Source organism: Podarcis erhardii (assembly GCF_964252035.2).
Source record: "Podarcis erhardii genome assembly, chromosome: 5".
Taxonomy (NCBI): domain Eukaryota; kingdom Metazoa; phylum Chordata; class Lepidosauria; order Squamata; family Lacertidae; genus Podarcis; species Podarcis erhardii.
Genome location: NC_138509.1, coordinates 57,552,914 through 57,576,221, shown reverse-complemented (window position 1 = coordinate 57,576,221; position 23,308 = coordinate 57,552,914). Strand labels below are relative to the sequence as shown.

Here is a 23,308-nt window from a genome sequence, read left to right as displayed (position 1 = left end):
GCATATGGAGAATGGCAGGCGAAGAGAGGGTTGTTTCGGAAAGTTGGAGCAGAATGCCAGGGACAAGTCATGTCATTGCCTCACTATCCATTTACCAAGGGAGCAGCATTTTGTTGAGCTCCATCGATATTTCATCTCGTCAAATAACTGCGGCTCCATGTCAAAGGAGTTCTTCAGAAAATAAATGGCGGGGGCTGAGGGAAAGAAAGGGAAATGGACATCTCTTATCCAGGAATCTCTTCCCCATAACCTTTCTAGCCTCGCTACCCATATCACTTGTTGGAGGGGAACTCTCCCTTCCTTGAAATAGCTTGATACTTGTTAAAAGAAAGAAAAGAAACCTTGCTGTGGTGGTGGTGGGGACATACTAGATTTTATCATCAAAGCAAAATGAGCTGGAGCACAGCCTCTGTTGCACACATGACTCCTAACTTCTGATATGTCATGCATGGCTGCTCAGATTTAAACAGAGTGGCTTATTTTAGCTGCAGTTTATCTTCTCTGCGTGCCCTGTTCAAGAGAAAAGGGAGGGAGAGGGTTATTTAAAGGGAAGCCCCTGAAGTGGCAGACCTGAACACTACTAATTATAGAAAGCAGAAGGTGCATTGAAGCTAAAGGAGGGAAACTGTTTTTCTCAGCTAGTGGTCGGGATTGGCATTCTGCGTAGGCAGTGCCTCATTTAAGCTACATGAGGCCTAATGGAAAAGGAGAGGATTGGCCATGTTGGGATAGAAGTCAGGCCTATGGAGAATCATCCTTAACCGCTGGCAGGATGGCAGATCCATGGAGGGCCTGAGGCCTTGGGCTGAGGAGAGCCAGTCAGTTATGTAAATTGAAGCTAATGAAATCCAACCCAGGTGGCATCATTAATTAGAGTAAATCAGCCTGTGTTGCCCTGGTGCCAAAAGACGGAAGAGATAGTGGGGAGAGTGGGCGGGGGGTGGGCACGGGACAGGAGGACTGAAGAGAAAAGCTTCAAGGAAGCCTGTGTGCCAGCATGCTGTGAGCCTACGGGTATCCATTCAAAATTTAATAGACGTGGTGGTTGTTTCAGGGAATTCTATGGAGCTGCTTTCCGGAAATAAAGGGTGCCCATTACATTTTATGAAACACTGATGTTCTAAAATATAGGACATCTCTTAAAACAAGGGACATCAGGCAACTCAACAGGGGTTGGATTGGGGAGATGCCAGCATTAGGTTCATCCAAGGCCTGGATAGGAGTAGAGGGGGCAGAATGAAGGGCTTTGATAGGCCAAAGGGAAGGGAAGTAGAGCACTCGGCTTGGCCAAGACTGTTCAGCAGCTCTGCTGAAGCCTTGGTAGGAGAGGACGAGGGGGCAGTGGAGGGCATGGGCAAGTCCCTGTTTGCCTCTGAAGCTCACTGGATGGCCTGGGCAAGATGTTATCATTCACCAACAGGTCGCTTTGAGACTAAAAAGCTAACATAAATCAGAAATGCCTGGTGTGTTTTTTTAAGGGGAGAAAGATAAATCGATGAAATTGTTGCACAGTCATAGTTCTGGAAAGAAGCTATTTTAATTTCAGCAGACATGTGAGTTTTGTGTCATTTTGGAAAATAAGTTTTTATTTTATGGTTTATTTTTTTTAAAAAATATTTTTATTAAGTTTATAAAATACAGAAAAAAAGAATAAAAGATAGATATAGAAAATAAAGTAAAGAAGTTACAAATTTCCATAATCCTTTTTTTCAGCCAATCCAATGGACTTCCCCGCATCTTCCTAACCCTGCGTTCTCTGTGATACAAAACATCAGCAATTTGTTAACTTATTTCAAAACTTATTGTATCTTTCATTTTATCATGTTATCTAATTTCCAAAATGTTGTAACCGACATCTTATACGTTTTAGCTTGAACATAATAAAGTTATTTCATTATTCCACCTCTGACTTCTTGTACCTTAATTTTCATTTCATTAATTTACAATTGCTGAAGCTAGAATTTCCTCAAAAGTGCATTTTTTAACATTCATACAACTTATGATGTTTTTTCAAATAGTCTTTAAATTTTTCCCAGTCTTCCTCGATTGTTTCTTCCCCCGAGTCTCGGATTCTGCCAGTCATTTCGGCCAGTTCCATGTAGTCCATCAACTGCGTCTGCCATTCCTCCAGCGTGGGTAAATCTTGTGTCTTCCAATGCTTAGCAATCAGGATCCTTGCTTTTTATTTTATGGTTTAGTATTCTTTTTATTTTGAATGACATATGGGGGGGGAAACATAATTTTTTCAGAGTTTAGGGCCTCTAATGTTCTTAATCTAGCCCAGTTGATTAAGCATTGACACACAGCTGATGCAAAAGGGATCCTCAGCACAGATACTATGCAGTGGCCGCGCATCAGTGATGAGCCACTATGAAAGAAGCTGGTGGACATGCACCTATAGAGCTATAGTTCTTCAAGAGGTTTCTCCATCCTGTTTTTGCTCTTCATAGTTTCTTCCCCAAAATTAAGGCTGTCATACATTCGGATTTTCCAAAACTTTACCGGGATTTCAAAGGCAGGTTTAAAAAAAAACACACAAAAAAACCACACACACTAAAAAAACCCACAACTCAGCTATTTCAGTGGTTTCCTAAACCCTATCGAAATGAGAATCCATGAGCTATAGGCTTCACCTGCTAATGTCCATAATAGCCACTGGAGGCTCTGGTGGTAAATGCCAAACTGAAGATAGATTCTAGTTTCTCCAAGACAGATGGAGAAAATGGTGGTGGCTGCATCTACAGAGGTGGGTGAAGAAGAACAGACTCTTTTTCTCCTGGTATGGTACAGAGCTGGTAGCCATTTGCTCCCTCCCTCCCTCCTGTGTTCCCAGTTCCCCACAGCTTTTACATATCTCCAGTCTTCCTTGTTTTACTCTCAGGACTATTATATGTCACTTACTTTGAAGAAATGTCCTTATTTCAGAACCCTCGAGCTCCACGGAGACTCATAAAGCAAATACCCCCTCTCACACAGAGCAGCAAAAGTGTCTTATGTTTGGGGGATTTCTGCCTGCTAAATCTCGCTTGCTCTCCTCCCTCTCCGCCCACCCAATGCGGCTGGATAGGCTTGCATATGCTGACACTGGCCAAACAGATGGAGGGGGGAGCTAATGTGTGTGTACATCAGCTGCATCCAGCCCAGACGCTGATCTATAAACTAATCCCACCCTGATCTATAGCCTAATTCACCTAAAACACAATTACAATCTGGAGGAGAAAAATATTGATTTCAAAATTGCTTTGCAGCTGGTGGAATGGAATGGAGGGTGGGGGCACAGAATGGCAGGGGAAAGGGAACGACAGGCAAACAGCAAAGACCCAGGAGACTGCAAACGCTCTGGATGAAGAACAAATTTGTGAGGTAGAGCCATGGCTGTCTAGCCTAAGGAACAACGAGGAGAGTAAGATGGGTGTTGTTTCCTCAGGAATCAACAGCTGGAGGTCCCTGGGCCAAAACTGGTCATTGTGTGTGGAGGGAATGAGAGACTCATCATGAGAGCACCAGATGGATCAATGAACCCCTTTTCCAGCTATGGTCCAAGTTGGCCAAGGACAAATAGTTATAGCTTGGTGTGATGATGAGCTGGAAGCAACAATGCTTCCGAGTACCAGTTGCTGGAAATCACAGGAGGGGAGAGTGTTCTTGTGCTCATGTTCTTCTCCCCTGTTTCCCACAGGCATTTGGTTGTTCTCTGTGAGGAAAGAATGCTGGGCTAGAGGGGACATGAGCCTGTTCCAGCAGGCTATTCTTAAATTCTTACGAGAGGAGGCTGCCGATAAGAAGAGAAGAACTGCCGTGAGTTGCGATCAAAAGGTAGAGTGGCAGTTCATGCAGATGGAGGCTCAGCTGGTTGCTTTGAAGGCAGGGACTTCGGGAGGATGACTCTCGTACATTCTGGAGATCCGTCAGTTGGTAGAGCATGTGACTCTTATTCTCAGGGTCGTGGGTTCAAGCCCCATGTTGGGTGAAAGTTTCCTGCACTGCAGGAGATTAGACTAGATTATCATTGTGGCCCCTTCCAACTCTATGATTCAGAGGGAGGGGGCGTTGCTAAATCTGGGGTGCATCCATTGCAGCGCCAAATTCTACTCATTGCAAGCGGACCAAGTAGCCATTTTTTACTCATTCTGATAATTTGCTAGGGGCCTTGGTAAAGGTCATTACTTCACTATGTCCCCCTGATACACAGCCCCAGATCTGAATCATGTGCAAAGGAACGTAACAAAGGTGCCAAGAGATACAACAGAGCCAACATATGCTTTAAAGTGAGAAGCAGAACTGAGGTCAGACTGAGACAAATCATGGGTCTGACTTATTTAATCACCCCAAATTTGATTGTTTAAAACAGGCATAGGCAAACTCCAGCCCTCCAGATGTTTGGGACTACAATTCTCATCATCCCTAGCTAACAGGACCAGTGGTCAGGGATGATGGGAATTGTAATCCCAAACATCTGGAGGGCCAGAGTATGCCTATGCCTGGTTTAAAACCATGCAATCTTCACACAGTGCAACTTTGTGTACATTTTTCTCTGAATGAAGTTCCAAATTGTTCGATTGAGCTTCCTCCTTAGTTCAGTACTGCAGCCTTAGACTCTTGCTCATTCCTCTGTAAGGCTACATCAGCTATAACTTTACCTGGTATATATGGAGGGTGCTATGATGACACATATATTTATAAATTCCCCATTTCCCCATAGATTTTCTTCACGTTTGTGTGGCTCAATGGATCTCACCAAGACCAAAAAACAAACAAAAATGGGAATGCATGTATACTAACATTTACAGTAATGAGGCTTGCCTTAAATTGGAGTAGGCTTAGGTTTTAGTACTGCCATAGTCTTCCACAGTTGTACCACCAGGGGCACAGGAGGTCCCTAAATGCAGCCAGTCTGGCTTACTACAGGTTGAAAGAAATGAAGTAAAGACCATCTAAAGAGCGCAGCACACACAAACACATACACTATTGCAGGACAGCTGCATGGAGCATAATATCCCCCACATACTTCCAAATCTTTCTGACCCTGCTCCGTTGGGTAATCCATCTTGGTGTGCAATTTATAAGTGACTTATTCAAAGATTTCTAATAATGTGGAATCTAAAACAAAAAACAACAACCTTGTGCTTTATGTATTGCTGCTAGATTCTGTCAACAAGGACATCATTATCATTAACAAATCAAGTTATTTTGCAAGACTTGAAAGCTGCTCTGCTGTCAGCCAACTCCAGGCTGAGTCCTCTTTCCTGGCAGCAGCGTTTGAAAGGATGATATATGGCACGCACAGGGAGGAAGGATATGTTTAATGGCAGATGGAAGTGTTCTATTGATTACACAGACAAGACATGAAATACTGACATAGGTGGCCTGTTATAGAATTTACTAAACATTTATGGAGAGCAGTGGAACACTCAGTGGCTCAACACTCAAAATGCTTTCTCTCTCCCAAGGAAGGCACTGAGCATGAAGACTTTCCTTCTTGTTCCAGACTGCTTGGCACAGTTCAGCTTCTGATTTGTCCAGCCTGGGTATTAGAGGGCTGCACTATAGCCAGGGATAAAATGCTGTTCCTATCCCCACCTCAAACGTTCTTCACCTGCACATTTCCTTTCAAGCTTCAGAAATCTTTTCCAAGTTCCAAACACCAGATTTTTGTATTGCTTGCTCACTCTGGCATGCTAGCGGGTTTTAGTTTTATCATTTGTGTAATCATTTATGTAATATTTATTGTCAGTTCATAACAATATAATAAATATAATAAATATGAATCCCCAAGGATGTGCTCTACAAGGAGCTAGCTTCAGGCACAGGACTCATGGGTAGACCAACTCTGTGTTACAAAGATGTCTGCAAAGGTGACATGAAGGCTGGCAACATCAACCCCACTGTGTGGAAATCCCTTGCAGAAGATCACAGTACCTGGAGACAGTCAGGTCGCGCATCCATAGCAGTGAGCAGAGGAGAAATGACTGCTGGGAGCAGAGATGGATTATGGAGAATGCAACAAGTTCAATTGCACTGGGCACAGAGGCTTGGGGGCACCACAGGGGTGCCAGAACTATGATGTAGAATGGAAGGCGAGAGGTGAGTGGCACCAAATTATGGCATCACACAGGGCGCTGCTGAAATTTGAGACCCCAAGGTCCACCACTGCTGGGCGTAGCCACAGTACATCTGTATCAGCACAACCGGATGCCTTCATCTGCCCCAGCTGCATTAAAACATGTCACTCCCATATCAGTCCCTACAGCTACAGCGGGTGCTGTAACTCTCCAATGGTTTGACTTCACCCCCAAAGGCGCACTCCTTCATTTTCTCCCGAGACAGACGGATGCCAACAACTGAATAAATATGTTATACTAATTATCTGTGCAAGCATTTTATGAACTCTAGTTATTCTACCAATGTTCACAATGTGCCTTAATGTGCATTGAGTTCCACAGGACAACCACAAATCACATCTGTTGACTCCTTGGTATCTTGCTGCTAAATTCATCACAGAAGTCCTAATTCTTGCATTATGGAAGCAAGTAAATAACATAACCAGGATAACTTGGTTCATTCTATTTGTGATCTGATGTAGCATCATTTACTAAGTGAGACAGGCTCAGTAACCAACATATGCTGCCAGGTGAAGCTGCTGGTGGGTTTTATTTCTTATCATGCTTCTGGTTGTTTTAACCTTCTTATCATGCCCATCAGTGTGGTATCAGTTCATTTGGCACAGAGATTGAAATCTGGAGGAAAAAGTAGCACAAAGGTGGCAGCTGGTAAGACAACAGCATCAGATGCATATAATTTCTTTCAAAATTAGATTTATTGAAGTCCTGTCTAGTGGAAATCACTGTAGCATGGAACACTCAGCATATGGATTTGATCATTGACTTATGCCTGACTACATTTTTCATTAGGGGAAATATTGGCTGTGAATGTTTTGACCTCATAATCTCTGTATTTTAAACAATAACCAGTGGAAAACCAAACTAGAGCAGGGAGCTAGACATTTTGTCTCAAGTACTCTATTGTGCTTAGGAATGAGTACCTGTAAAAATAAAATAGAAACCAGACATTGCTTAAAGAAAGGAGTTCTTTCTCTGCCTTATCACTGACAAGTATAGAGAACAGGTGGCAATCCCATTTTCTTCAATGGCTAAATGAAGGATGCTCCTGCTTCCAAGTTGAATTTATATATATAAACTGCTTCATCAGAACAGTTTTGCAAAGGAGCTATAGGCCTCTGTGTGCATTGTGGAGGGACAGAATGGTATAAAGCATGGTTAGGGAGGCAGATTCCAAACCCCACCCTCAAATGGCAAATAAATGATCATTGGGACATGTTTTCAATGCCTGTGGAGATGAAACTACCGAAAGGCCACATAAAAAAGGGCAGTCTGAGGTCTGCCATGTCTTACCCTCGGAGAGGGATTTAAGATGGTGAGGCCACCAGGAACACAGCCAAAGGATTTGAAGTCCAAGCACTGAACACACCAGGGGATTTGATTGATTTGATTGTGGGCGACTCATATTTAATCCTGACAAAGATCTGAGGGTCTTTCACTGAACTTGTAGTACCAGCTGAAGAAAAGACCAAGGTCAACATTTCTGGTTCAGGGCCCAAATGACCATGACTGAATGCCACCATTTTTATAGCATCAGGAGGAAGTGAGATAAAGATCACGCACTTCATTTTGCCACACCCAAACATGTAGCAGACAGTTTTATAGCAATGGCACTAGACTTAATAAAACTTGCTTTGTATCATTTTAGAACTTTCTTTGTGAGCATTCATTTTCTAGCGCTGGAAGGAATCCTCAACCTGCATCTCACTTTTGGACAATTTTGATTTGATTTCCAGGTTTTGACATAGCCATTAGTTATTAAGAGAAATTATTTCTATTGTTGTTGTTGGATCATTTTTTAAAAATTAGCTCCAGGCAGCATCACAGAACAAAGAAACAGAATACCCGTGAACAGAGTTAATAACAAATGGCTAATTATTTCACCCCATCTCTCCCTCCCGAAATCATGAAATATTATCCCCATGAAAAAAGGAAAAGGTATCTTCACTCATTATCTCTTCATGGATTTTATGCACCTAATTCATCAAACTAGAAACACTTCCTGCTTGTCTCCTATCAGTTTTGGAATAAAGCTGGTGACCCCACGGATTCTAACTGCTGGAGGTGACGCTTCTAATTTATATCTCCCAGGAAATGCCCCAAACTTATAGTCCTTCCAGCTGTGGACAGAACTTTGTGGAACATTCCCCAATTGAGGCGCATGTTAACATTGCCAGTTTGAATGATTTTCTGTGAGAACAAAGGCATTTAGCTTTGAAAGGTGTTGCTGTGTCTTTAACAACTGCACGGCAGCACAATCTTTGCTTAGACGAGGGATGCTACCTCTGCCACATTCTTCACCAGCTAAGAAACAATTCAAAAACAAAGAAATGTAGGACCCAAGAGTGCACTACAAGTTCATCATGTCCTCATTTCTGAATGGAATTGTTTCTACAAACATGAAATAGTCAGCAGAATTCTTAGTTTCCTCAAACTTTGGTGATTCTTGTCACAATGTGTTAAGAAGACGCTGCTGGATCAGACCAAAGATTTGTCCTGTTCTCACAGTGGCCAACCAGAGGTCTGTGGAGAGCTTGCAAGCAGCCCTGGACCACAAGAGCACTCTTCCCTCCTGCAGTTTTCAGCCATTTATTTATTGCGTTTATATCCCATCTTTGCATCCAAGGAGCCTTAAGATGGCATGTACATTGTTCTCCCCCTTCCTAATTTAAGCCCTACAACAACAATGTGAGGTACGGTAGGTTACGCTGAAAGGCAGTGACTGGCCTAGTGGGGGTTTGAACCCTGGTCTCTCCCAGTTGCTATTCTGACACTCTGACCAAAGGGGCTCTCAGATTAATTTTCTGCAGGAATAACCAATCAGCAAACACACAGGGAGCTGTTTTGTTCTGAGTCAAACCAATGGTCTATGTTGTTCAGTATTTTCTTCTACACTTATATCAGGTCAAGCAATTTGTTCATTCAAGCCAGTACTGTCTATTGCGACCGACAACAGCTCTCCAGGGCCTTAGTCCTTCCCATTACCTGGCTGCCACCAGATTTCTTGAGATATCACCCTTTCCCTTAGATAACCAGTAGGTCACGGTGTTTTGCAGCAGAATTTCTCGTTGGAGTTCCTAAAACATAAGAAGCCCTCTCCAGAGCAACTCAGAGCGGGGCTTTTGGTGGGGCTGCCTCTGTTTTCTGGAACAACATTCCTGTTGATATACAGAATTCCTAAAAGTGCCCACTATCTGTACTTTCTGGAAAGAAGTGAGGACATTTTTGTTTTGACAAGCTTTACCAGCTGGTCTCTGCCTTGGATCCTTATTTTGCTTTGTTTTCAAACTCATTTTTAGGTTTTTTTTATACAGTTTTAAAATTACAGTGGTACCTCGGGTTACAGACACTTCAGGTTACTCACGCTTCAGGTTACAGACTTCGGTAACCCAGAAATAGTACCTCGGGTTAAGAACTTGGCTTCAGGGTGAGAACAGAAATCGTGCTCCAGCAGTGCGGCAGCAGTGGGAGGCCCCATTAGCTAGAGTGGTACCTCAGGTTAAGAACAGTTTCAGGTTAAGAATGGACCTCTAGAACGAATTAAGTTCTTAACCTGAGGTACCACTGTATATGTGTGCATGTGGATAGAAAATGCTAATAATGATAATGATAACAATAATAATTTTATTATTTCTACCCCATCCACTCTGGGTGGCTTCCAACACATACAAAAGCATAAGACAGATAGAAAATAGATAGAATGTATGTACATTGCCTTGAGGCTCATGTGAAAAGTAATTAATTAATAATACATTGTTGTTGTTTTTTAAAATGGGGATTGAACCTGGGACCTTCTGCATGGGTATAGCCAAGGGGGGCAGGGGGGCAGCTGCCCCCTCTAAATCAAGTAAATCAGTACAAAATACTTAACTAACTGAGGTTCTGTCCCACTAACATAAAGCCTGGCTACCCCCATGGCTTTGGTTCCTCCCACACATACAGTGGTACCTCGGGTTACATACGCTTCAGGTTGCATACGCTTCAGGTTACAGACTCCGCTAACCCAGAAATAGTGCTTCAGGTTAAGAACTTTAGTCCAGGATGAGAACAGAAATTGTGCTCCGGCGGCACGGCAGCAGCAGGAGGCCCCATTATCTAAAGTGGTGCTTCAGGTTAAGAACAGTTTCAGGTTAAGTACGGACCTCCGGAACGAATTAAGTACTTAACCCGAGGTACCGCTGTATAGCATTATAATATTGAGTTGAATTCTGAACGAGGTTCTGGTTAAGCAAACACTTGAGTATGATGACCATGTACCAAAGTCTTGGGAGACACATGCTAAACTCTGTGTAATCCACTTTGCAAAGAAGCTCAGTGTGACTCAGTCTTTTGTCTCAATCCCAGCTACTGAAGTAAAGGCAGAAATCCTGAACTTGGAGCAAAATCACACACTGAACATAAAAAACCCTGGATCCAAACACAGCCCAGCATACTGTTTCCACTGAGCTGTGTGATGGCCCTGGGCAGACTTGTAAGCAGAGCATGAAGAGGACAGCTTTTTCCTGTTGTGTTGTTTATCTCAGTTATCTAATACTAAGAGGTATGCTGTCTCTGTATATGGGGATGTGATTTAACAGTATGGATTGACTGCCCAATCCTCTATGAATTGTCTAATTTTCATTTAAAAGACCCAACTAAGCTGAGAACCACCAACATTTTCTTTGCAAAAAATTCTATACCGCCAACATTAAGGGGGGAAAACTATCATGATGGTAAGCAGGATAAAACCAGCAATAAAATTACATCCGTCGAAGAAATACAAATCACAAATTGCTACCATCCGTGTGGTAGCAAACTCCATGAATTCATTTTTTAAAAGTTAGTCAAACTGTTAGATCACCTTGGACACTTTGTGGCAGCAACACAATTAATAACATTAGTTAGCTGAATGTGTGTTGTCTTCAGAAATATGGCTATCCAACACTCTGAAAGGGAGAGGGGTTAGGGTTACAAGGGGGAGTGCCAAGCTTTGTGTAAGCCAAAATCATGACATCACATCAAAATGATGCTTGGAGAATAAATGTTTTAAAAGGAAGCGCCAATATAGAAAGGTTTACTGCAGGAAATTTAGCAAGCCTGGCAAAGAGCTACAGCCCAGGAAACGAGCACTAGAATGTCAATACAGTGGCATTTTAACAGCTTTTATTAATGTTTGAAAGCAAACAGCAGGTGTGGAATGGGCCAGGAAAAGCAATTGTATCAACAGAATCATAGCTTGTCATCTGCATACCTATAACCCAACTGACCTTTGGGGTTTCTTTCTGCATTCAGGAGTCATGTTCTCATTTATTTGTTCCATTCTGCATTCAAAACGTGGTCTTAAAAGGGGAGGGGAGAGAATCCAGTCTCATGAAAACTTGTGGGGCAGAGTCCTGCCGGATTTCAGAGCGAAACCTTGTTATATATTGCTTCCAGCACAAGCCTTTTCCGTAAAAAAGCAAATGCAAAAGGGGACCATCTGGGGGAATGAAAACACATTTGAATCAATAGGATAAAGTTAACAGAATAAAAATAAAATAAAATAGAATGAACCAAATGGGATAAAAATTCCTGTGGATATATTAACACTGAATACCAGATTTCAGGGCAGCTGTGAAATCGTAATATTGGGCCAAAACCTCTTATGGTGTAACCCTGTACAGCTTTCATCAATGATGCGTTGCACCTGGTTGGATTTTGAAGAGCTTTTTAAGGAGATAGTTAAAAATTGGGATAATGTAAGCCTCCAAGTCCTTCCCGGGTCTTGACGGTGGGGGAAGGACTCAGGCCCAATCCTGGCTGAAAGTTATCCTTGCCCTCCAGTGCAGAAGAACCCATAGTACTAAAATTACTGGAGACATGTTTATATCCTGGCTGGCTGCTTTGGGATGAGATGGGAGAATGTGGGACTCCTGGGGAATTTTGGGGAGCCAATAAGATGGAGTATTCCAGTCAATGCAAGCATGAAAACCTGCACTTTCCAGTTCATGTGCCCCAAATGTAACTGTGTTAGTTCCCTGCTCTGTTCTGAAGTTCAGGCACAAACATAACATTAACTACCAAAAGCCAGGAGCTCAGTTTGACACCCTCCCTTAAGTGTTCCCAGTGGTTAGGAAATAAAGAGCTTCTGTCAAATCAGATGTGCCATGGGAGTTCTATGAATGGATTTCACAATTTATTTATTTTTTTCAATTTGCAAAACCAGTTGTAGAGACTTGGATTTGGGCTGCAAGGAGCTTAACCTTCCCCAGCCGACACACATGATTTCCCTGTTGAAAATCACACCGACACACCACAAAGCTGCTATTTAGAAGAACACAGTCAGCACACAGTGTTATGCCTGCAAGTTTTGTCCAATTGAGGCTAATAGCATCTTCAGAGAAATGATTCTCCGTGGAAAAAGATAGCAGGGGCAAACCTCACACACAGCCCTGACCTAGGCACAGGGAGAGGGCTTGCAGCTCCTTCAGACCCTGACCAAAATGGTCATTAGCAAAGGTGGGTGGCACCCTGTGGGGCTTGTAGGGTGAAATACAGGAAGGTCAGCAGTAGATAGAGCCAGAGCCAATGGCTGGCAGCATGGGCATAGCCTGGGGGGCAGGGGGGCAGCTGCCCCCTTAAATAAATCAATAAATTGATAAAAAAACTAACTGTGATTCTGCCTGCCCCTCTCCCCCCCCAACAGCAAAAATCCTGGCTACACCCATGGCTGGCAGAGCTCATCTTCCTCTTTCCATCTTCTGGGTGGCAACAATGAGCAGGGCCTTTTTAGCTATAGCACCTCACCGCTACACCACTCTTCTCCCTCCTCCCTTCATTCACCAAATCCCATCCCTAATTATCTTTAGAATGAGACTGAAAGCATTCTCCTCAGCTCCTAATGCAGTTTAATTTTCCTGCCGTGTTTTTTTGCCAGATTTAATTTTTGACTTTGTTCTAAGTACTTTCATTTTATCCTTTCATAGTGATGTTTACCTTGACATCTGCCTCATGAATCAGTATGATTAATAGGCAGGTGCTGTATTCTATTAACCATAGGCTTGTGTTTTAAGAATTTTGTCCTGAGCAGGACCCAGTAGCTGAAGAGAGAGGGGGCAAGAGGAAAATAATAGAAGCAGAAAACATTTTTTTAATTCAAATACCGTAAATACTGAGAATGTGATTGGATGTTCTGAATAAGAATCTCCTTAAAAATCATTAGAATCTCTTTCTGGTGGATAAAGGAGTAAATAGAAAAGGAGGGAATACATATTTCCAATAGATACATAAATAAATGAGGCAGAAGTTAAGAATAGCAAGAACAGAATATTTGAACCAGAAGCATAGGGGACTCTTACTAATCCACAGTCCCATTTCCTGCTGCCCTGAGGGTGTTCCCACCCTAATACTGACCTGAGAACATGACCACTTAGTTTAAGAGACAGGCTTGGTAGAATGGCTGCCAGCCATCAGCTAAAATACTTACTTGTCAGCATCTCCTTTGTCCAGAAAATACTTTGACATACTACACTGCAACAGCTTCAATGGGGATATTTTTATACAATGATTTGATAGCTGATGTGTGATATTTCCTTTTACCTGCCCTCACTTCTTTCCTTCCTAGACGTTGTCCAGAGCTGAAAGCACTCACCAGTTAATCCATATGATTAAATGACAGACTTGATAATCACAGCCATTTAAATATTAAAAGGTGAATTTTAAATCAGGCTTCAATAGGACTTCTTCTGTCTATGTGCGAGGGATCAGGATGGAAGGCGTTGTTGTAAACAATTGATCGCATTTACTCATTCAGAGAATGACTTGCCTGACAATCATTTGCCAGACAATGAATGACTTGCCTGTGGAACTATTTCCATCAAAGATCTTGAGATGATATCACGTTCACTGAAATGCTGTATCAAATTTTTCAAATAATAAGTCAAAATCAGGACTATTAATTGACCCAGATCCTTCATTTGGGTGACACCTCTGGTATTCTGTTTGTCTTCACCTTGCAATTCTCCCTGCTTTCTCCCCCAATGCCCAATGACAATGATGTTTGTTCCCCCCAATGACAATGATGTCCCCCCAATAACAATGATGTTAACAATCTCTCAAAATAGTAGCTGCGCCAACGAGAATCTACATTTCCGCCATTCGCATGCCATGAAAACTTAAATGCTGCTATTTTCCACAGCACATCAAAGGAATGGAGCAGCTTTGGGGATAATATGGATTAACATAAACTCCCTCGGATCACATGCCTTGCTGGGCTTGCAAAGTGGGATTCCATAATCAGATTTCAGTTGGGCTTGCTCTCAGAGAGAGGGTGCTGAGTTCCATTGTATAGAAATGGATACTGTATTGGGCAACAGCGTGTAGATGTGTTGACTGAGCAGTTGACTGGGGAAATCTCTCCTGTAGGGCCTAGATATCCAGCAAATTTATACCTATTGTATAATATCTGAGGTGGCTTCCTCCAAAGAATCCTGGGAGCTGTAGGTTGGTATGGATGCTGGGGAGCCTCTCTCAGAGTTCCCCAGCCCCCCTCATAAAACTACAACTCCCAGCATCCCCTGGAGAGGTGGAATGACCAAGTGGTTTTGTCTGCAGGGTAGATGATCACATGCCCCTTGTCTTCTTTCTAGATAGTTCAACAGCAACTTTGTTTTCAACCACAAGAGAGGGAGGCCATATTTTCAGGTGATGGGGAGGACATGCTTCCATAGAGCTTGCCCATCATCTATCTGGGTCTGTGTTTCTCCAACTGTTGGGAAAGCATCCCAAGGTGGATGTTGGCAGTTGCTAAGGGGGACACAACTCTGTCTTCACTGATTCTCCCCTATCCCATATTTTATGTCTGCCTTGCCTGGGCCTGAAGGCAGAATGTTGGCTGGCACTTTCTCCCCGCAACCCAATCAGTGTAGCACAAGTGGTTGTGTGCTGTATTAGCTGGGAAAGAGAAGACATTTTGCCTTAGGTCAGAGAGACAAGCATGCCTTGGCTGTTCTCACTTTCCCTGCCTGGCAAGCAGCACAGTGAGCTCTCTTGGGCCATCTGGAAGTGTCTTCACCAAATGCATTTCTTGCCTTTCAAATGCTTCTGACCTTGGTCATGTCATCAGTCCCTATGCCCCTTCCTCCCCTTCTGGTCTATGGCACACCATACAATCTCCATATACTCAGATATTGTATGTGTATCCATGTGCACATGATTTTCATGGGTGGGCAGTGGTGGAGCAGCAACACACTCACTACACTTTGGGTGGGCATGCAAAGTTTCAGATCAGATAAATCCTGTTTTTTCCTGTTTGCAGCCAAAGAGCAGTGCTGGTTGGTAGCCCTTTGACAATCTTGAAGCCACCTCCCCTTCCCTTGGAGAAGTTACCTAAAACATTTAGTGTTATTTTTATACTACTAATAATAGGCCAGACAAATGCTTAATCAGACAAACAGACAAAGCACTTTGGGGCAGGGGAAACCATTAGAAAGGCAGACTGCTGTCCCAGTGGAAGAGTGGCAAAGAGGAGAAGAAAGAAATCAGCCTTGGATGAAGCAAGTCTGTGTTATCAAAGAGCCATGTTGGAAGAAAGGTAAGCTCACACCATGGAAGAAAATAACCCAAAGTGACATCTGTGCACAGGGAGCCTGAATGCAGCCACTGAAGCTTCATTTATCTGCTATCTGTTAATTGCTTTGAGATATTTTCATAGGAGGCAATTCATAAATTAAATAAATGTATCCATAAGTTAAATGCATAAATCTGAACTAATATTTTAGAAATATTTGGAAATGGCATGTCCTACCATCGAATGTAGCCATAATATGTAAGAAATGACCCATATCTTTCAAATCCATTATTTTGATGAAACAATCCCACATTGGTTATGGGTACTGTATATTATTCAATACTAGATATTGTTAAATGGCATATTGGCAAGTTTTATTTAAATATGTACTGTATATATTTCAGTGATATATATTGCAGCAATATATAATGTCTCCAAGCACAATTCAAAGTGTTGGTGCTGACGTTTAAAGCCATAAACAGCCTTGGCCCAGTATACCTGAAGGAGCGTCTTCTCCCCCATCATTCAGCCCGGACACTGAGGTCCAGCACCGAGGGCCATCTGGCGGTTCCCTCACTGCGAGAAGTGAGGTTTACAGGGAACCAGACAGAGGGCCTTTTCAGTAGTGGCGCCTTCCCTGTGGAACACCCTCCTGTCAGATGTCAAGGAAATAAACAACTATCCGACTTTTAGAAGACATCTGAAGGCATCCCCATTTAGGGAAGTTTTTAATGCTTGATGTTTTATTCTGTTTTTAATGTTCTGTTGAAAGCTGCCCAGAGTGGCTGGGGAAATCTAGCCAGATGGGCGAGGTAGAAATAATAAGTTGTTGTTGTTGTTGTTTTAATATTATAATTTTATTACATATTATGGCTACTGTACTATTATCATATTTATTCATTTTCTGTAAACCACTTTGAGTGCAATGTCTTTGTGGTAAAGACAGCATGCAAACAAACTGGCTGTAAGGTTTGTGCTACTGCAGCTGAAGTGTACTGGGTAAGTAACAGAGGAACTATCCAACTCTGCTCAGTTGCCTGATTAAACCAGCCTTGACTGCACAAACTCCGGGGTAAAGGAATGTGTCCACAATCCTCCACAATGGCCTCTCCAAAGTCAATGAAACATCCTTCTTCCTCACCACAGCAAACACTTCCATGACTGGGGCTGCAGAGCTGGGAGTCTCTGTGATTAGAATTGAACTGAAATGAATTTTCGTGAAAGTATGTCCTATTGATATTCGTTTAATACGAAGGTCCAAACAGACATGCTATGAGAGAATGGCGATTGGCTCTTCTGACCTTCTCAATTGGCAGGGGATCCCGTTCTGAACGGAACAGAGTCACTGTAGGGAGGTGGAGGGATATGCTTAATCCTTTCCCTAAAAAAAGAGTCAGAAACAATGCAGTCTTTCCTTCCACCAGGGGTAATATCACCTTTCAATCCTTGTTTGCATGATCTTGAATGGGGAAACGTTGCAGGCAGAATTGGCTTCAAATACCCCCACCTCCCAGAAATCTTGTTCCAATCTAAATCAGAGAGCCCCACAATGGCTTTATTTTTTATTTATTTTTAAATGAGGAGATCTAATCAACATCGTGTTCGTTTTGGTCCTTAGTTCCAGGTCCTTCTCTTACTTTGGTCCTTCTCAGTCCTATAACTCTATTAAATGAGTTAAACCAACAAGGTAAGTGTAACCTGGAACTTAGGAACTGGGATTGCATAAATCCTTCTGCTTTTGCTCCTCACTTCTCTCCCCACGTCTCATCCCTCCAAGAGGAGCACCAGCAGGCTGTGTTCATTGCCCAAAATGTCAGCGAGTCCCTGTCCTTCCAGTTAGAGGTGAATTGTTACTCTGAAAATATTTCATCCTTAATGCCTGCTGCATGAGCCGGAGCATGCATCTCCGTGGGGTTATGCTCTTTCTAATTTATCTGCTGTCCCAGTGTCCAGGTCAGATGTCTCCATTGCTCTCCACCCCCTGCCCTCCTCTCAGTTTTCAGAGACACTCCGTCTCCACTTACGCTCTCTCTCTTTTCTTTTCTCTCCCATCAGCAGAACATTACTCAGCCGATTGATAAATGAGGTCAGAAGTGGCCTGACAGCCATGTTGAATTTGGAAGCCTAATCTAGGCAGAAACTTGAAAATTGGGGGGCATGCTTCTCAAATGATCTTCAACTCAATGGGATGACAGTCCGTCATGTGCCAGTGCTCCCCTGCCCCACTCCCCTATTTTAAGAATGGGGCCGTGTTGCTTAAAGGGCTGAAAAGTACCAAATCAAGAATCATGCAAGTGGGATTACTGTGTGTGCCCACAACAGTTTTATGTACATACGGTTTTTAAATGTCTCTGGGTTTGATATTATTTGAGACAGTGAGATCCAGCACTTAAGAATTTAGCTGTTGATATATGTGTGTTAATACACATTAGACATGCTGCCTTAATCAGGTGTGTTTTTAATTTGCGAGTAGAAATCCGGAAGTGGTTCTGGAGCCATTGTAAAACTGGAAAAACTGGGAGGGGGATGTCATCAGCAAGGTAGGATGATTAAGAAACCAAACATTGTGCATTTAATACGCCTAATGCCCCTAAATAGAGACATATCCGTTCATTTGAATAGTCTGTATGGGTCTTGTCACGCCATCTTAAAGAAGATATAATGAAACTTTTTTTAAGTACTAAAAAGAGGAATGAAAATGAGTAGTGACAGTGAAAGGGGTTCCTTATGGTGGGAGATTTAAAAGGCTTATAGCGCAGTCCACAAATCAATTAAGACAGACTTTAAACTGATGGGAGCCCCACTGTAATTAGTTGAAACTGATTTAAGGCAATTTACATCTGCTCAATTACCTTGTGGACCAATCTTTATTTGTTCACTTTTTAAACTGTGTACATCGGTTACGATCCCAAGGCAGTTTACACTCAGTCTTTGATGCTGATGGTCACTGAGATATTGTATATTTTCATTACTGCTACTGTTATTCTTACTATCCACCCTTCACCAGCAGATCTCAGGGTGGGTTACAACAATTTTGAAAATCTGAATTAAAAACAGTTGCAGTGTTACATACATATCTCAGGTGTCAAAGGGCAGTGTAAAGAGGTGCACCTTTAGCATTTACTGTGCGGACAGAATTCCACAACTTGGGGCTGCCACAGAGAATCCTCTCTCCCAAGCCACCCCACGGAAAACCTCTGAGGAAGGTGTAAGTACCAAGTGAGTCCCCTCAGGGTGATCTGAAGGAAAGGAAGCGGTCTTTCAGATACTTGGCTGCCAAAACCACATAACACCAGTCCTGAAAGACCTACATTGGCTCCCAATATGTTTCCAAGCGCAATTCAAAGTGTTGGTGCTGACCTTTAAAGCCCTAAACAGCCTCGGTCCAGTATACCTGAAGGAACATCTCCACCCCCATCATTCAGCCCAGACACTGAGGTCCAACTTTGAGGGCCTTCTGGCAGTTCCCTCCCTACGAGAAGTGAAGTTACAGAGAACCTGGCAAAGGGCCTTCTCGGTAGTGGCACCCACCCTGTGGAAGACCCTCCCATCAGATGTCAAGGAAATACACAACTATCTGACATTTGTTTATGGAAGTTTTTAATGTTTTATGTTTTATTGTATTTTTAAATATTTTGTTGGAAGCCGCCCAGAGTGGCTGGGGAAACCCAGCCAGATGGGTGGGGTATAAACAATAAATCATTATTGTTGTTGTTGTTGTTGTTGCCTAAGCCGTTTAGGGCTTTGAATATGAGCAGCTTGAATTGGGTCTGGAAACAAACCTGGTAAGCAATGCAGGGGTTTCAGAATGGGTGTTATATGAGTTCTAAGAGCAACCCAAGCCGGTAATCTTTTCTGCAAGTGCCCACTAAAGGACAAAATCAGAATGTCTCTTGATGTCTGAAAATACAGCAAAATTAGATATTAAGTATGATGCTGGGCCAAGTCAGAATTCTGGTGAAAGGTGTATAACAATTTCAACCTACCTGATAACAGCATAAGCAAGGAGCAACCCAGTTGCACCATAGATTGATACCAGCATTGTCTAGAAGTTGATATTATTCAAATTAGTTACTTCCTGCTGAGAAGAGCTCCTAACCAATAAAGCTTAATCTGATGCCAACAGTTGCTCAGGAAAGGAGAATTTCTCATGTTTCATATGAAGCCTGATTATGTTTTTTTGGCACAAGAGAAACCAAGGATCTTGCGCATTATCTTTTGACACGCTCCTTTCACATATCAGTTAGAATCAAATTTCTTCCCCAGCTGTTGACAGATAAGGAAAATTGGTCAGATCTTCAAAAGACAGACTTTCTATTAGCAAATAGATGTTAGGGACTATTACATAACCAGCCATTTATTCCTTCGAATTATCTAAATCTCATGCTGCTTTTGTTGTGAATGGCTCGCATGATCATTGTAATGACAATTAATTGTAGTTGACCTACCTCTTGCCATTTGTAATCATTCGTAAGATATGAGTCCTATCGTTAAACGTTTTATATATTGTAGCTTGCATTTATTTAATGACCTGTGGTCAACATGGAAATAAAACTGGGGAGAACTACACTAAACTGAAAATCAGAACAAGCGAGTGAACACTGGTGATCTTTCCAGAACTGTCCTGTTTCTTGGATATTTCCTCTGTAGCATCTGATTAGGCATAAGCAATTCTATCAATTTTGATTTCACTCAATTTCTCATTTTTCCAATCTTAAATTCAATTCTCCATTTTTCTGTGTTAGTTTGTAGATGATGCATTAGTTGATGAAAATTCATCAACATTTTAATGCAAATTTCTCTTAATATATATATGTGTTTGTCCTAACATATGCATTTTTGAAAAACAAATTTCCCAAATATAACACATTTTTTGCATGTTAATTTCACTAGTATTTGCATGTTTAGGCACACTAAATCCAACCTAGGATATATATTTTTGTATGCATTTCTTGGCTGAAGAACTGCCTTGCAAAATTCAGAGAAGTGCAAGTGTCAAAGAACGGTTGTGTTTCAGTTCATGTTTGTTTCAGAGAGTGCAAATTTGGTAAGTTTGCCTTTAAATGCCAACAGAATCAAATTTCTCCCACTTCTCTGCATCTGATTTAAGTAATAGCTGAAGACAAGATGCTGGGATGGAGCCTGGATAGCTCAGTTGGTTAGAGCATAGTGCTGATAACGCCAAGGTTGAGGGTTCAATCCCCATATGGGACAGCTGCATAGGAGTTGGACTAGATGATAGGAGGATTCTATGATATACCATAGGCATGATATGTGAATTTTTATATCAAGTTTTCATTACATACGAGTTGCGGTTGATTTATGGAGACATAAGAATGCAGTTGTTTCCCCATGTAGTGACAACAGGGATTCCACCTCCATCAACAAGGACAGTTCCAGGTTTGAGCAACATGCTTTCTGGTTGGCTCCTTCCTATGTCGGTGCCCCCTCTGGTGGGTTTACCTGGTGCAGCTGCAACATCAGGTGGCAGCATTCAGCAAACAGTGTTGGGCACCTGGGTCTCTGAATTGCCCTTTTAATTTCCCATAATTCCCCCGAGTGACACTGCTGCAGAGGCATTGTGGGAAATGCAGATGGTGGCTCCAAGACCCAGCTGCCAGGCACTAACCGAAGCACAGTTCTGGAAAGCAACTTGTTTAAAGGGCAGCCCAGGGCAAACATCTGTATTGAGCTCTGCTGGTGCCCAGGGCCCTAGCTAAGGATGCTGGATGCTGGCGCTGGGTCTGTCTGGCAACAGGCAGTGCAGGTTGCTTCTAAGGAGATGGTAGGGGGAAATGACTCACTTATGGGTTACATCATCTCTTAACAGATTCCAGCAATTCCAAGGAATATTATTTCAGACCTGCCTAACTCTTTATCATATCCGGCAAGAACCAGTGATGACAACAGACAAATATAAAAAGGAAGGGCAGTTAAATGGTTAGGTTAGACTGCAAAAGCAGCCCTGTAATGATAGTAGGAATCAAAGTGTTGCAGAAGTAAGTGCCCTGTACATGGGGGAACTCTAGCAGAGGAATGAAACCCAGGGCAGTTGCAAGTTGCACAACTGTTGTAGTAAGAATTGCTGGGTTAAGTAAAGTTTGTTTGTTCCACGCTACAGAATTTGCAAACTGAAAGTGAAACTATGATGCAAAACAAAACAAAACTCCAGGAAATGTTGCCGAGAACTGGTAAAGACTATTTGATTTGTACTAAGAGTGGACCAGGTAAGAAAGATGGGTGACTTCATCATGCAGCACTGATTCTTCATGTGGCAGAGGACGAATGCAAAGAAGTATTTTAATATTTTCTAGTTTGTTAACAATGCAGATAGTATAGGGGAAATCAAGTTTCAGTTGATAAGTTTGAAGCTATGCATTCTTCACTTAAACTCAGATAGAAGGAGGATTTATATAGCCCCATAAGTGACTGATTTAAGGCTGTTGGCATGATCATGAGAATGTGGGGTGCTGTGTCAATTACATATTAAAGATCACATAGCAAGAGGCATAAACTTTGACACTGATTGCTTGAGAGTCATGTTACTGAGAGGCCCTCTGCATGCTGCTGGCCTCAGCTTCCAGCTCAAGCAACTCAACTCTGAAACTAGATGTGGCCTCCGACAACTGAGCCTGACCATGTCACATGTTCAATTCATGACCCACCAAGCCAAAGGCAGTCTAGCCACAGGGCTGGTTGAGAAATTCAGTTTCTATGAATTCCAGCATGAACTGACTTGATCTGGACTAATGTGCAGAGCAGACAGTACTATCCTTTAGATTTTGCTCTTTGTTGAATTTTGCAATACACTTTTTGGTTCAATTTTTTTTGCCAGAATTCATTGATTTTAGAATAAAATAAAATTCATTTAGAAATGTGTAAATTGAAATAAAATACATATTTAAGCAGGCATTTTTATGCAGAGATTTAAAAAATGAATTACAAAACCAGAATAAGATAGACTTATGAATGAGCACATGCAAAATTTGCATGGGGTAGAAATAGACTGGCCTGTTTCTTCCTTCCTACCAGTTAACTACTAGGGCCTTTGAAGCCTGGTGATAAATCCCTCTTCTCCATTTTTTAAATCCCAAGCAATCAATCTCTTGGTGTTCTGCTTGTGGGTCAGAACCTGGAAAGCCCATATAAACCTTTACTAATTTCTGGCTCATCGTTACTTGCCTTTCTCCACCAACTCCGTCTGCATCAAGACTGTCCAGTCCTCCATAGGCTTTTCATGCAATTTAAAACTCACAAGTCATGCTGATGAAAACATTTCATTGGTGCAGCATTTATAAAGAAGAAAAAGAATAAGCTTTCCCCAAATCGAGGGGGGGGGGGTAGAGAGAACTACCCATTGATGCTCAGGGCATCTGCTGAAAGATCTGAATGAATTTGACCCAGTTCCAAAAAGTTATGATCTTGCAGACAGGCAGACAAAGAGATGTGGAGGGGAGGGCCCTGTTTTGCTCTGCCAATTCACAGGGAAGGCTGGCTCCAGCAGCCCTGTGCAGATGCTTAAGCATTTAAAAGGCCAAGACAACCTGCTACAGCCATTTTGTGCAACATCAAATTTTTACTCCTCTATTGGCAACTCTCTTCTCATAAAGTAGTTAATTTCCCTTCCCCTTATGCCTGCCAGTTTAAAATGATCGGGTGTTAA

General features: G+C 42.3%; 1 long non-coding RNA gene across 1 annotated transcript in view; it reads right to left on the bottom strand.

The window, feature by feature from the left end:
* The window catches only part of LOC309342996, a 66,105-nt gene that overhangs the window by 9,727 nt on the left and 33,070 nt on the right, over window positions 1-23,308 (bottom strand). Inside the window, exon 2 of the long non-coding RNA XR_014157058.1 lies at window positions 11,366-11,577. This is a non-coding gene — a long non-coding RNA (uncharacterized lncRNA). The remainder of the gene's footprint in view (window positions 1-11,365; window positions 11,578-23,308) is intronic.